The sequence below is a fragment of the Cupressus sempervirens genome, chromosome 5 (genome assembly GCF_028749045.1).
Source record: "Cupressus sempervirens isolate cs-2001-9-10 chromosome 5, ASM2874904v1, whole genome shotgun sequence".
NCBI classification, from domain to species: Eukaryota; Viridiplantae; Streptophyta; class Pinopsida; order Cupressales; family Cupressaceae; genus Cupressus; species Cupressus sempervirens.
Window position 1 is genome coordinate 793,482,001 of NC_143122.1, and position 16,986 is coordinate 793,498,986.

Consider the following 16,986-nt stretch of genomic DNA (forward strand, 5'->3'; position numbering starts at 1 on the left):
TACCTGGTAGTGTGACTTGCAGGATGGAGTTCTCATAGATTTTTTTGAATGATTTGGTGCATTAATTGCATGAGGATTGGGATCATGACATGGATTGATCGTTGGAGTTTTTGTGGACCTATTTTGATCTTGGTTAAATTTTCTCAATGTATTTAAAAACTGTTGTTAGCCTTTTAAGGCATTTGGTATTTAATATCTATTGGAGGTTGACTTGTGGCTCAACATGTATTTAATGTAAGGGTTTATTTAATTTGTAGCTTACTAGGCTAACTTGTGGCTTAGTTGGTATAACTAGGATTTGGGTTGGATCTTGCAAAACTATTACTTTTTGTATTTGGCCATAACCAGGAAGGCCTTACAACCTAACACATTGCATATAATTAGTTATTTTATGAATCAAGTATTATGAATTGGTATCAGATTTTGGATTGTTGTTTTATTTTTTTTGGGTGCTAGGACATATCCTTTGGGATTTTTCTTCATTGTACTACATCATATGTGAAGTTGGTAAATGCATGTAAGCGAACCAAAGGATTATTGGATGTGAGTTGAAGGATCTGGTATTGAGATCTAAAAGAGGATTGGTCTAGTCAAGAGGATACAAGATTTAAAGTTATTCATTTCTATTATTTTGTAAGGAATAATACAAATATCATTTGGATAGTGAGTTCACTGATCTTACCTCTGAAGTTGTTTGGACAATGGGTCCATCTACCTTCTATAACTCCTAACAAGGTTGGCACAACTCCTAATAGGGTTGGGATTTCCTAACAAGGATTCAAAGACTCCTAACAGGGATTGATATGTATTGAATGTTTTACATTGTCTCTTAATAGAGTCTATCATTTTAAATGTAACTTATATATCAATACATCATTTTGTGGGTACCATCGCCATCAAGGCTTTCCATCAGATCAAGGGTTTCCCTAGTTAACATATCTAGTGTTATTGTGTATGTGTATCTTCTTATCATTTATAATTATATTTATCACACGGTTAAGGATCAATAATGTTGTTTAATTTTATAATAGTTGGATAACTGATTCACCTCCTCCATCTCTCATTTATCTTGATGGACTTTATTTTCTGACACAACTTAGGTTGATTGACAACATGTCACAAGGGTCCACATTTGACCCAATAAGAGAGACACATGGTGAGATCTCATAATCCCATATTGGATAATCATTGTGTAACTTTTAGCACATGATAATATGACCCATTGGATCCAATTGAACTTTGATTCCTCATATCACCGAAGGAAAAAGTGATGATGTGAAACCCCCTCTAAAACCTTTTATAATCATTTTTTTATTTAGACACTTGGCATAAATCAACACATAACTATTACATGACCCTTCACTTATAACACCTGACACTAAATACATCAACACCTAGTCAATTTTACTAGCCAATTAGGAAATTTTTGTGTGGTTGCATGGGATGTAGAGTTAGATACAGGGTTGGCCTCACCTACTATCATTTGTTAGCCCTAGACATATAAACACATCACACAGAGGTTCATCATATTGTGTTACTCTTAGACACCTTTGAAGACTATTGTGTAGATCATATCTACCAAGAAGTTAATGGCCAATAGATGAATTAGTGAAGAAATTATATTTAGAGGAAAGGTAACTTGATCCCAAACTCAAATTATTGTGGCCTCTAACAATTGAATGAAGATAGAAAATGTCGATCTAGATCTTAATATAGAATGATGACAATGCAATAGTATGATCATCATTTGACCTAAACTTCTATACTATATGGGCCAAGTGGTTGTCAACAAAGCAAAAATGAAAAGGAAAGAAATAATGTATTAATAATTGACACAATCAAGATGGACACTACATCTCTCAATTCATTAAGACATATTTTGAGGTAATATTTGAGGAGATTTGGGAATTATTGAGACATTTGTGACATGGATATATTGTAGGATTTGATGATGAAAAAATCCACAGATTTTTGTGATGTGGAGCATAATCAAACTCAAACATTTATTCGGTGTGGTTTTCTTCTAGATTATTTCTACAAGGGTTAGCGGGTAGTGCCCTGAATATGGGGGCAAAGGGGAGTACTCCTACAGGGTCCTAGGGTAGTGGTATTGAGCTATAAAGGATTACAGATAGTAATCAGGTTGTAATCACTAAATCATAATAATATTGGACTTTTTGATGTTGGACATAGCCTAGGGATTAGGTGACCCACTTTAAATCTTGGTTTCTTGTGTTCTCTTATGTGTGATCTATTATTTTTTGATATTGGTTATATTTGCATGTAACTATTATTTCTATCTAAGAGGCTAATCCAAACAAGTGGTATCAAAGCCAGGTTGGTCATCATTTTTTTTCTTTAGCAATCCTTCGTAGGAAGGTCTCACAGTCAAGTGGGAGTCTCATGGTTGAGTGGGAGCGATGGTAGATGAGGGTAAGCTAAAGGTGGAGAAGTTTAATGGGTAGAACTTTTAGTTATGGAAGATGTAAATGAAGGACTACATTTATCAGAAGTATTTATGGAAGTCGTTGGAAGGAAAATCCAAGAAACAAGGAACTGTGTCAAATAAGGATTGGGCGATTTTAGACAGAAAGGTACTTGGAAGCATTTGATTATGCTTGGCACCATTAGTGACATTTAACATTACAAAAGTGAAGATGATGGAAGAGTTGATGGAAACTCTAGAAAAATTGTATGAAAAACCCTCCATCTCAAATAAGGTATTTCTCATGAAGTGCTTATTTAATATGAAAATGGAAAAAGGTGGATCTATTGTAGATCATTTAAATGAGTTTAATACTATTACTACTCAGTTATTTCTGTGGGTATTAATTTTGATCAAGAAATTAGGGCTCTCTTGATTTTTTGTTCTTTGCTTGAAAGCTAGAATGACTTGGTAATGGTTGTGAGTAATTATATTTTTGGATCTAATACCTTAAAATTTGATGATATTTTTGGTGTTATTTTGAGGGAGGAAACTTGTTGGAAATCCTTAGGTGGATCTACATCAAGAAGCACTTTGAATACACAAAGCAGAGGAAGAAAAACTAATAGAGGAAATAATTCCAGAAATCATGGGATATCAAGAGGAAAGTTAAAGGAGAAGAGGTCACAATCCAAAGGACCGAGAGATTGTTGGTACTATGGTAAAACAGGACATAAGAAGAAAGTTATTTGGACTCAAAATAACAATGAAGGAGATAAACTAGAAGGGAAGAAGAAGGCAAATGTGGTAAGTAACAAATCTAAAGAGGATGCTTTGCTTCTATCTTTAGAAAGTGTTGATGATTCATGGGTTTTAGATTCTAGTGCTTCATTTCATGCTACAACTCATAGAGGTTATTTTATTGATTATGTCCAAGTGAATGCTTGTTTATTTGGGGGATAATGAACCCTATTAGAATTTTGGAAAAGGAAAAGATAAAATTAAGTTGTAGAATGGGAATCATTGGCTACTACATGAGGTAAGACATGTTCCAAGGATGAGTAGGAATTTAATTTTAGTAGGGAAACTCAGTGATGAGAGTTGTGTAGTTACTTTTAATGATAATAGAAAAACATATGAGATTAGGCACCTTATATCTTTGTATAGGTTATATTGTTCCTTTTACTTAGATTGTTTCAAAGAGAAATGAATGTTCAGGAATAGTTGTTATAGTTGAGCAAGGAGAACAAATAGCTTTTGTAGATTGTGATACAGTATTGTGGCACAATAGACTTGGGCATATGAGTGAGAAATATATGAAAGTAATTCACTCAAAAAAAGTTTTACTAGGTCTAAAATGTGTCAATATGGATTTATGTGAAAGTTATGTGTATTGAAAACAAAAAAGAGTGAGTTTTGAAGACTGGAAAAAAAAAAAAAAAAAGTGAGAAATTAGAGCTTGTGCATACATATGTATGGAGACCAATTAAGGTATCTTCCCATGGTGTCTCTCATTATTATGTTACATTTATTGATGATGCAACTAGAAAAGTATGGGTTTATTTTCTTAGATAGAAATTTGATGTATTTCAAACTTTTAAGAAATGGAAATACTTGGTTGAAAATAAGAATGGAAAGAACTTAAAATGTCTCAAATCTAATAATGGTGGTGATTATTGCAATCATGAATTTGAAGATTATTTCTCTACAAATGGTATTCATAAACAAAAAATTGTTCCAAGGACTCTACAGGAAAATGGAGTGGTTAAATGCATGAACAAGACTATAATGGAGCATGCAAGAAGCATGAGGGAACGTAGGGTTTCCCTTAAACATGTGGGTGGAGGCGATTAATATGGTTGTATATTTGATTAATAAAGGTCCCTTTACTCCATTGGGTTGTGGTATTTTTGAGGAAGCATGGACTAGTAAGAAGGTGAGTTATTCTTTTCTCAAAACCTTCGATTGTGAAGCATTTTCTCATATAGATTTTGAAAATAGAACCAAGTTGGAAGCTAAGTCAAAGAAATATGTATTTGTTGGATATGGCATTAATAAATTTGGTTATAGGCTTTGGGATTTTGAAAATTGTAAGAAGCAAGGATATCATATTCAATGAGTAATTGTTGTACAAAGATCCATTGCAGCAACATGAGAAGAAAGAAGATGATTATGTATTGTTGGATGATACTCCAAAAGTTGATGTTTCAGCAATTCCTCATGATCTACAATAGCAAAAACTACAAACATCAATGAATGTTAGACTATCAATAGGGCCTAGTAGACCTCCAAAAAGATTTTCTCCTTCTTTGTATTCTATTTTATTTACAAATGTTGGTGAACCTTAATGTTATGATGAATTTGTGTAAGTGGATACAAAGATTTGGTGGGAGTCTACAATGAAAGAATAAATGGACTCTTTGTTGAAAAATAAGACATGGGATTTATGCAAGTTTCCTACAGGTAAAAAGGCTTTACAAAATAAATGAGTTTATAGGTTGAAAGAAGAGGATGGAGGTAAGAAAAGATTTAAATCTAGGTTAGTTGTAAAAGGATTTGCATAGAAAAAGGAAAAAAAAATTGATGAGATATTTCCTCCTATTTTTAAAATGACTTCTATTTGCATTATTTTAAGTATTGTGGCTACTGAAGCTATACATTTGGAGTAGCTTGATGTTAAAACATCCTTCCTTTATGGTGATATGGATAAAGAGATCTATATGGAATTTCCACAGGGATTCAAAGACAAAGGTAAGGGGAAAGTAGCATGCAGATTGAAGAAAGGTTTATATGGTTTGAAGCAAGCACCTTGGAAATGGTATCTTAAATTTGACAGCTTTATGCATGAGCATGGATACATTAGGTGTCATTGAGATCATTATGCTTATTTTAAGACGTTGGATGATTATAGCTACATTATTTTATATTTATATGTTGATGATATGCTTGTAGTTGGGTCTAACATGGATCATATTAAGGGGTTGAAATGCCAGTTAGCACATGAATTTACTATGAAGGATTTGGGGGCAAAAAAAATAAATCCTTGGTATGAAGATTCGTAGAGATAGGAAGAACAAAAAATTGACATTATCTCAGGCTAATTATATTGAGAAGGTGTTGCAATGTTTCTCTATGGAGAATGCTAAAGCTATCAGCAAACCTTTACTTGGTCATTTGAAGTTGATAAGGAGATGTGTCCTAAGACATAAGAAGAGGAGGAAAAGATGTCTAAAGTACCCTATACTTCAACTATAGGAAGCTTAATGTATGCTATGGTATGGACTAGGCCAGATATTGCACATGTAGTGGGAGTTGTTGGCAGGTATATGATTCCTCCAAGAACTAAGCATTGGAATGTAGTTAGATGGATTCTTAAATATTTGAGAGGAATATCTAGTAAGTGTTTACTCTTTGGGGGCTCTACTACTACTTTACAAGGATATATTGACTCAAATTTGGTAGGGTATATTGATACCAGGTGGAGTACTATAGTTTATGTACTTACTATTGGTGGGGCAATAGTGAGTTGGGTTTCTCGATTATAGCAAATTAATGCTTTATCAACTACAAAGGCATAGTATGTTGTTGCTACAGATGCAATCGAGGAGATGATATGGCTTCATTTCTTCATGGAATAATTGTGACACCCATAGAGGGATAATTATTTATTCATAGATAGCTAGAGTGTCATTCATCTTGCAAAGAATTTAGATTTGCATTCAAAGACAAAACACATATAGTTGTGATACCATTTCGTTCAGTTAGTTTTGGATGATGGACAATTAAAGTTGGAGAAGATACATAAACATGATAATCCAACAGATATTTTTACAAAGGTAGTGACATGGGAGAAGCTAAACTCCTCTTCAGCTTCAGTTGGTCTTCTAGACTGAATAAACTAAAAGAACAGCAGACAGTAGTAAATTTGAGCTTAATTTTCAACAATTTTTGTGAAAATTTTGACCCAGGTTGGTCAAAATTTTGACCAAGAAATTCATGGTAAATTTTCTCATCAAAATTTTGACCAACCTACAGGTTGGTTAAAATTTTGACCAATACATTTGTCAAAAAAAATTATTTTTTACTAACTCTGATTTGTCATTATTGGTCAAAAATTTTACCAATGTTTGGTCAAATTATTTTTATAATTGCTGGAAATTTTGACCAAATCTTGGTAGAAAACTATCAAGAATTGATCTAAATTTCCACCAACGTTTGGTCAAAAAAAAATTTATATTGTATCAAGCAATTGTTTCTTATCCAAGTCATTTAATTCGCAACCTTTTAAAACTTTGCAAAGATAAAGTTGGAGTAGGAGAATTTTTCTTCTCAAAGTTTATATGCCAAACTTACATGCCTGATCAATTCTATCAAATGACAAAGGTAATTACTCTTTTTATGATCTAATTCTTCTAAAATAATTATGAATTCTACCTATGCATCAAAAATAATATAATATCCAAATGTATTTTAGTCATTTAGACCTATTTCCCAAATTGGTGTCTGAAAGAAAGTTAAACCAGATGTAGCATAGATTTCTAATGAAAACATATTACCGTATAACTCAATATAACCCTAAGTATTATTTCCAAGCCATTGTACTTGTATGGATAAGAATCCTACCACGTCCCATTAACAGAAGTATCATTCATAGGATGTGGCTGAATCAAGTGAAAGCTAGTCTTGATTGACAAGTCAACAAGCAGTTTTAGGTCTAGAAATTCATCTACTCATATGCCATCATTTGTTCTAAGTGCAAAAACTAGAATTGCAACTCCAGTACCATGCCATGGCATTTCCTTCATATTCAATGGTGATAGGAAAAATGATTATAATTTTATATACCAACACATTCTTCAAAATAAGAAAAAAGAACTAGTACTAGTCAAAGGTTATCTAATTGGAAATTCATCCTTTCTAATTACACAATCAGCCTACCAATAAGTATCTACACAAAATGAGAGTCAAAAAAACTCCTTAAAATTCTAGTTTCCTAATGTTGACGCACTGCTAGTCAAGAATGCCTACAGCACTCAAAATTTAGTTTTAAAATACAATCAAATCCATAACTAATAGGCCCCTAAAAATGAATAATTTAACTAGTATGCACATGCTTTAATATTTTAGTGAAATCTAATTAGAACACAATGAAAACCCAACTAGCATAGCATATGCTATATACAACAAAAACATACAATTTTTCTAGTTCCCATTTTTGGACAGCAAAGTATGAAATGGACAAGGACAGAGTCTACACAATCTCAACACAATGTTGTTAGATACAACTAGCACAATAATATAAAATAATAAAAACCTACTAATCTAGGTCTAGAGAAAATATAAACATCAACATTACCCTATGATTTGAAATGTCTCTAGATCTATTTAAATCCAAATTTTAAATGTCACTAAAGTCAAAAGTGTAGACCAACTTTAGGAGCCTAAATGGATATAGAATACAATTAGAGAAAAGACCAGAACCCACACCTATCATCTTTGAAGAAAGATATGAATTTTGTTGGTTGTACCCACCCAACCAACTATATCCATCTAGGTTTCAAAATACATGTTTCGGTTGCTACATTCAACCATCTCAAATTAGAGAGTTTTGTTAATTAGCTGAGAAAATATGAAGATGACCTCTCAAATTAGAGAGTGACTAATAAAATCCTCACATGTTTGTTAAATAAATTTTAAGTAGATATACCCATTATGGAGTTTAAACATTATAATATAATTGTTAGGATTCAACTATGTAGTTTTTGAGACAAACCCATTAGGCCATTATTCACGAATAGTGACTTACTAAAACCCATATCCCATGAGAGGTAATGGAACATTGAGCACTCATTGCATATAGATGATGCTCATAGACATGAACCATTGAGACTTCACCAAAAGTTACCCATCCTAATACTATGCCAGCTCAAGTGTGCTTGACAAAATTAAATTTGAGATTTTGTAATGGATTATCATCACATGTTATCATTCTCAATTCAAATGCAATTCAAGAACCAACTACTTAATCAATTTGCATTTGAAAAATTTAGGAGCAAGGAAACTAAAGGTTTGATAAGTCAAATTTAAAATTTTTTTATTGCACAAGTATGGTCATTTTGCTAAGTGCTAGAAGAAGAAAGCTAATGCTAGTAAGCACTTTCCATTTCTAGCATCAAATTTTCCATTTCTAGCATCTTTAAGGATAAAGAATTTGCAACCAAATACTTTGAAATGTTTTACATTGGGTGAGTGACCATACCATAATTCAAAAGGTGTTGTATTTGTACCTTTCTTGACTTGTACTTGGTTCAATGTATGAACAGCTACACTTACAGCTTCTCTCTAGTATTTTAGAGCAACAATCTTTTGCATCATTAATGTTCCGGCACAGTCAATCATAGATCTATTTCTTCTTTCAGCAATTCCATTTTGTGGGGGAGTTCTAGGAGCTGACATTTGTCTTTTGATTCCTTTATCATTACAAAATATCTCGAATTCATTTGATGTAATTCACCACCTCTATCTGATCTCAGGCATTTCAAGCTCTTTCATATTTCCTTTTCAACTCTAGCCACATACCACTTAAACATTTGAAAAGCATCAAATTTTTGCTTTAAGAACATAACAATCATCATCCTGGAATAGTCATCAACAAACAACATTATGTATTTATCTCCTTTATAGCTTTGTACTTCCACTGGACCACATAAGTCGATATGAACTAACTCAAGTACTTCTTTAGATGTATAGTTTTTTCTTTTGAAGCTTGACTTTGTCATCTTTCCTAGCTGACACTGTTTGGACATGATATTATCAGGCTTCTTCAATTTTGGTAAACCTTTGACTTTCTTCATTTTATTGATATTGACTAGATTTTCAAAGTTGACATGACATAGCCTTCTATGCCATAACCATTCATGATCAAATTTTGCAATAAAATAAGAAACATCATCCATATCAAGGTAAAACAAATTACTTCTTGTTTCATCTCCTTTTCCTATTAGTTTACAATCAGTATCATAGATTTTTGCAGTTTTGTTTCCAAATTCTACTTTGCATCCTATATTGCCTAATTGTGAGACACTCAACAAATTGTAGTTTAATCCTTCAACATAGTATGCATTATCACATGAAATTTTCTCTGTGAGCTTAATGGAACCTTTTCCTTTGATTTAACATAGAGCATCATTACCAAATCTAACACTATTTCCATCATATTGAGTAAAGTTAACAAACTTACTTTTGTCTCCTATCATGTGATGTGAGCATCCACTATCTATGATCCACCTGTCATTCTTGTTCATACATGTTACCAGTGTTGTGGGCTCTTCTTCATCAGATTGATCCTTCATGGCTACATAAATAACTTCATCATCATTATCATCAGAATTTTCTTCAACAATATGACACTTTTTTCCTTTTTCTTTGTAATCTCTCTTGTCATCATCTCTTCTGAATTTTTTTTTGTTGCCTTCCTTGTAATCCTTTTTCTGTGTACACCTGGCAACAATATGACCTACTTCATTGCAATTGAAACAAATGATAGGCATCTTACCTTTGAATTTTCCTTTGCCTTTGTGAAATCTTCTAGCAAGCAATGCTTCCAATTGTTCCACATCTTCCTCATCAGTGCTATTGTCACTGGATACATATTTCATTTTTCTTCCTTTCTTTGATTTCACCTGTTTAGCATCTTTCAGTGATAGCTTAGCCTTAAAAGCAGATTCAACATTCTTAGGTCTGTAGTTGTCAAAGTTAGATAACTCAAATGTAGTGAGTCTACCTGTTATACCTTCAAAACTTAGATTATTTCCTGGTACACATCTTAGTTCTTGTATTGTGGATACTCTAATAGCATAGATAGGGAGCAAGGTTCTTAAGAACTTACTATTAACAGTATCTTCATCCAATTGACCACTCAAGCATCGTATTGCACTTACCACTTCTTTTATTCTTGTGCCATACTGAGCAACATTCTCATTTTCCTCCATTTTCATGTCATCAAACTTTCCTCTGAGACTTTCTCTTTTTGCTCTTTGTACATTCTGATCTCTTCCATAGATGTTTGATAGGGCTTTCCACATTTTGAATGTAGTGTCACATCCTTCGATATCATCAAATTCAGCATAGTTGAGTGCAGAGGCAATCTCCAGCATTGTCTAATTGTGTTCCTGTTTGTTTTTTATATCTTCTACAGTAAGAGTACCTGTTGGATCAACATGTTCAATAATAATTGAATTTTGGGCATAATCTCCTATGGATCCAAGATGTAGTCCATCAAGCTTTTCCATGCAACAAAGTTGTCTTTTTTGAGCTTGGAAACTTCTCTCAGGCATTTTGATCTTTTCTGCTTATAGTCCTTTTAAACTGAATCAGCAGTCTTGCTCTGATACCAATTGTTAGAATTCTTTTAGAATAACTGAGAGAGGGGGGGGGGGGGGGGGGGGGGGGGGGGGGGGGGTGAATCAGTTATCCAAGGTCCAAATGCCTTAATAATACTTTTTCACTACTTTTAACGAATTCATACACTTTTCATCCATCCAAACTTAAATCAACCATATTAGCAAGTTACAATAAATCAACATACAAAGATAAAACATGCAAGATCAACACATGACACAATGATTTACATGAAAACCCAATTTGGGAAAAACCACTAGTAACATGCTACTTGATTTTCACTCTTCTAAAGTGATGCCCTGTTAAAGGCTTACAACACACTATTAAATGTGACCTTGTTAGAGGATTTCACCAAACTGTTAGGAATGGGCCTAGTTAAAGGACTTCTAAACATTCACTTGGAATGTCACCCTGTTAAAGGATTTATCTCATGGCTATTAAACCAACCTAAGTCCATAGAATTTAAACTAACTATTAAAATTTCTAGAGAGTAACAATAATAGCTTTTTGATCTGATACAACTTACAACATATTTTGCAAATTTCAGATCACACTTCAGTTCAATCTTTTGCTTGGCTTCAATCACTTCAGCTCTGACTACTTGTATTTCTCACAAGCTTCGTCTCCTTAAGTCTTCTTAATCATCATACCAATGCATCCATATCTGAGGTCTTCTTATTGAAACATAGTAACTATGCTCTCTTTCCTCCTTAGCATCTCCTTCAACATTTTATGCTTTCATACTTGACCGCCTCTCTCTCCTTCATGAACTTATGACTCTTTAAATAGAAATCTGATTTGCCTTTTCCGCTCGATTCTCCCTCTCCAATTTTAGGGTTTCTAATGGATTAGGTAGGATACAATGTATCTACCCCATATCTTGCTCTTATCTAGAAACTTTGTCTAGGTTCCAATTGTAACCTCAAAAATGTTCTACATGGTGTTCTGTGCCACCAGCTCATCATTCTTATCTTCCATTTAATTCACTAACTTCTAGATAACAACCTTGTCGGCTTGGATCTGGCGAATCTTTGATTTTCAAAATAATGTAGCAACTCGGCATTATTGATTTACTGGTGCTCGGTACCTCTGTGTTACTCGGCACTGTTAGTTTTTTGATGCTCGGCATCTGTTTCTTGGATAGCTTAGCACCTAAATAAAATTGTATCACTCAGCACTTGATATCACTCAGCACTTATCTTTGCTCGGCACTTGATATCACTCGGCACTTGTATTTGCTCGGCACTTGATATCACTCGGCACTTGTAGTTGAACTGACTTGGCTTCAACTAGGAATCTGTTCGGCACCTACTAGCTTTGCTCGGCTCCTTCTCTCTAATGAACTTTAGTTAGGCTTTGCAAATGTCTTAGCTAAAACCTTACATCTTTGATATGTTTCTGTGTGCCCATTCTCTATGTCTTAGAGTATGTCATCAACACACTTATTTCATCAATGGCTTGACTGATCCTTGTACTTCATTACAACATCATAACTTCAACCTTTCTCTTGGTGTTCTAGTTACATCTTATTGATTGCCTCCTTCTTGTCAATCAACTAATTGATAGTATTTGGATCACTAAAGCAATTGTCATTCCTACAAGTAGCAAGTTTGACATCAATGAAAAAACAATGATTGAGAACATTCTTTATCAGTTCCATATGATCATTCCAACAATCTTCCTCATGATCTTTTCAATCATTTCCAACATACCTTTCTTCTAGTGGCATTCCAGAATGAATGAAAATTGATGGAAAGTTGCACTCCACAAGAAGCTTGTTCATCTTTGTTAACACTCTTGAAAAATATCACAACTTGATTGAAGTCTAGTGTATCAAGTAGATCATTCATCTTTTGGTTCTTCTCCAGCTCAATTAGTTTGATGTAGTGCTAGAAAAATCTCAAGACATAAATACCAGACACAAAAAAAGAGAATGGTTTACTATTTTATCGGACATTATTAAACTTAAATAAATTAAATACCTAAACTAAACCATGAAGTGTCAATTTTGCCTCATCGTCAATGTATATCTCCATAGGCTATAAACAAAAACAAATTTGTGTAACATTAGGTGGTGTGATTTCCATCAAGAGCCAATAGTGCAACAACAATCCCCTCATTGATCCAAGAAGCACATGTAGAACAAAAAGTACTGAAAAGGTTCAACTAGCAGCTTTGTGGTCCAATATATCATCCCTAAATTTTGAATTTAATACTTTGCTATATCATTGAACTAATTATTTGTATTATTGTTACAAAACCAATAATAGAGGCCACATGTAACTCATGTCTCCACCATATACAATGAACAAAAGTTGGCTACCATAGAAAATGGAGCTTTGCACTACCTCTAAGGCAACTTCATTCTTGCAAATGCAAAGAAAAGGATTTAGGTAACATGCAATCCCAACTTTGGAAGTACAATAAAGCTATGGCAATCTAGTACTGATGACTGATAATGAGAAAGCAAAGGAAAACAAGGAGTTGGCTAAGAAACACAAAACTTAAAGTAAACATGAATCACCTTTGCAAATGTGTGCTACCAACTTATGGCCAAAACATGAATCACCTTTGCAAGGGTTTAAAAACATCTTAAGATCAATAGTATAGAAATAAGAATAACTAGTATTCCACCTGAATAAAGACAATTTAAACAAACTAACTAGCTTCCCCAATCATTAAAGTAATATATAATGTAGGATTAAACAGGTCAACTTATATATAAGACATTACATCTTGCATGAATCTCTTGCAGACGAGCTGAATATCCTTGTGTAGAGTCGCAAAGAACATCATAACTTGCTTGTCATGAGGGGTCATCTTGAAAATATCCTAGACATCTCTCCACATGTCTATAGAATTAAAAAAATCAAAAACCATACTAAACAAACTATGTAATCAGAATCTATTTAAAAATATATCTACTAAGATACCAAATAATTCCAGCATTCTATCACACTCATCAAGGATAAAATGTCTGACATTTTTTAGAATCAAATCTTTTTCCCTTGTTAGAGAAAGTATCCTTCCAGGAGTACCCACCACTATGTGTGGACACTCATTTTTTAGCAAGCTTTATGGACTTTAATGTTTACCCCTCCATAGAATACAACCACCTTCAAGTCTGTTAAATAAGTGATAAATCCCTCAAATTCATGGCATATCTGCAATGTAAAACAGAACTAGTAAGAAACCATTATTAATAGGGATCCTTATACAAACCTTCAAATGGTATCATGTCCTTATAAAAACCTTCTAACTTTCCAAAAAAATGGGGATCCAATGGATTGTTGGGGGAATGCCATCTAGCAAAAATTGTATTAGAATCCAATGAAACCAAAAGAAACAAGTACATCTCTAACATATAGTAGATCAGGCAACTGTTCCTCTAAACAACAAATACCATCCATTCTTAGAGATTCAATATTAAACTTTTCAATGGTAGAAAGTATACTCTTGGATATATGGGGTGTTCCAGCCTCTAATGGCATGTTGCAAGTATTTTCCCTTGCAATTTCCTCATCTTCAATTTTATGATCTTTGAAATGCAATAATCAATATTGAAGGAAATCAATGAGATGTAGCATTAATGAAGCATAGCAAGCCAAAACTACAAAGGTTACAAAAAACAAATGGTCTTTTCTTTGGGGAAAACCATTTGAATTACAATGCAACTCTTCCATTCTTCTAGCTACACTTTACTTTCTTCAAAGACAAATACTAAGAAAATTAGAGCAAAAATATTCTAAATTAATATTAACAATGAAAGAATAGAAAAATACCTCTTTATCATTTTGGTATTTGGTTATACTCATAGGGTTCTGCAAGCACTAAAAATCATGGAGAACAACATCCATAAGTAATGAATCTAATCTCAAATACCATGCCTTGGTAAATAATTTTAAAAGACACTATAGATTCACCAGTAAACTTACATCCATTATGGTAGGTTGAACTTTTGGATTCTAAAATGCCATGGCAACATCAGGATTTGCCATCATTTTTGAAATCACCTCTTCTAGTGTGAGTCTTATTTTCTTTGTATAGAATAACCACACAAAATTAAAAAATCAAGATATCGAAATCAAGGTTTCCATGCATGATATTTCAGTGACAACAGTATATTGTTGAATCGAATAACATGCAAAAGAGACTATGGAGTGTCTAAGGTAAAAAACACAAAGCTAATAATGATAAAAATATAATTTATGACTGAGCCTTTCAAAGGTTCCCCATAACACAATCATCCTGCTGCTTAAATACAAAGGTTATACTCATGATATTCTAAAAAAAATTCAAATTCTTGATCTCAAATGATGTCTAGGCATTCTTCATATTTCCTCAAAGGTGGGAAACACAGAGTATCAAAAGTTAATATTTTGGACTTCAAAACTGAAAATAATCTCATTTGGAAATATCAAGATCAGACAATAACCAAAAATAATAATAATCATTAGCTTCAAACAAAATGTAGAAACATTAAGAAAAGATAACCCTATTGCTGAAATGTCAACCCACTTGAGGCCAATATGCACAATTAAAGAATGTGATTAATAAAATAATGTATGTGACAAAAAAAAATATTTCTCAATCACATGTTTAGCAATTATAAAGATATTGATGGCAGAATAACACTGAGTGATACATGGAAAGAGGGATAGATATTATTGATGGAGTCTAAACTCTTCAATCACTTTACCTCAAAATTATTGAGTATAACTTTGAGTTCGTAGGAAGCCTTACCAATGATGTAGTGACTAGATACATATCTAAAATAATCATTGGAAGTTCCAAAGTGGTGCACAGGAAAGATACTCCTTACAAAGACCTAAATGTTTCTATGCGATATCCCAACAAGGGTTATATTATTCCTCAAACTTGGCAATTAAAGGCCTGTGGGACCTAAGGTGGGAAGTAGCAAATTGCAAACAGTTTCATGATATCCACAATTGCATATTGGTGAATAATTGGATTCCCTATGCTTATAAGTGTCATTTCTATGGAAGTCAAATTTGACTTGATTGAAGGATCAAAAATATTACCTTTCTTATGTCCAACTAGTGTAGTGATGCAATATTAAACATTTCCAGATTGTAAATTTTAATGGCAAGACATTCATACTGATGTTATGATGGATTGGTAAATAATTCAATATTGATGAGGATTGATTAATATCTTTTGTTGAATATTTTGTATAGCTATATAGTTCAATGTGCACTAGTTAAACATAACAATTTACCTACTTCTTTATATTTATTTTGTATAGCTATACAATTCAATGTGCATTTCAGGGATAGGGGTCAAGTTTTCTATATACTTCTTTATTTTCAACATGAATGCCTAATGAGAAATATCAAAAGCCAAATTATGATTGTCTAGAAAAAATCAATGTGTTTCCAAATAGGTTTAGTAGGAGAGGGGTGTTGGGATGCCCCTTTCTTCTTACTTATTTTCTTTTTGAACAACTAAGAAGGAATCCTGAAGATAGATGTTTGATGTTTTATAGTCCCCATACAAGACACGCAAGCATATTAGTACATTGAGGATAGATAATGGGAGAAACTTCACCTCAATAGTATTCACCAAATTTTCAAATCAACAGGGAATCCATCAACGGTGTGTGACACCATGCACTCCACAATAGAATGGAGTGATCAAACACATAAATAGGAAAATTATTGAAATGGCTAAGTGTATAATGCATATTCAAAATATACCATACTGTTATTGGGCAAAAATTGTACAACCTACTATACACATTCTTAATTGATGTCCTAGTGAGTTTTTCCAAAATACTACTCCTAAAGTGTTTGGATAGGTCTTAAGCCTACCATTGATTATTTTTGTATTTTTGGGTTTGTTTCTTTTACACTAGTTAAACATAACACTAAAGATAAACTAGATGTAAAAAGTTATAATTTCAACTTTTTTGTCTATAGTGAAAAATCAAAAGCATATTGCTTAATTGATGTAACTACTAATAAAAATTTTGTTATTAGGGATGTAATTGTTCATTAAAGAAAAGACATCTTACTTTGTAGATGATGATTCATAAAAGAGTTGGTAAGTACAGAAGATGATTCATCAAGTAGACAACATTTAAATTCTGGTGATGAGAATGATGAGGATAAACCACAACTCCCCTTGGATACAATAAGTTC

At 33.0% G+C, this 16,986-nt stretch overlaps 1 pseudogene; it reads right to left on the bottom strand.

The window, feature by feature from the left end:
• Window positions 1-12,518: 12,518 nt before the first annotated feature.
• Window positions 12,519-16,986, bottom strand: part of LOC149558319 (DEAD-box ATP-dependent RNA helicase 15-like) — a 54,678-nt pseudogene continuing 50,210 nt past the window's right edge.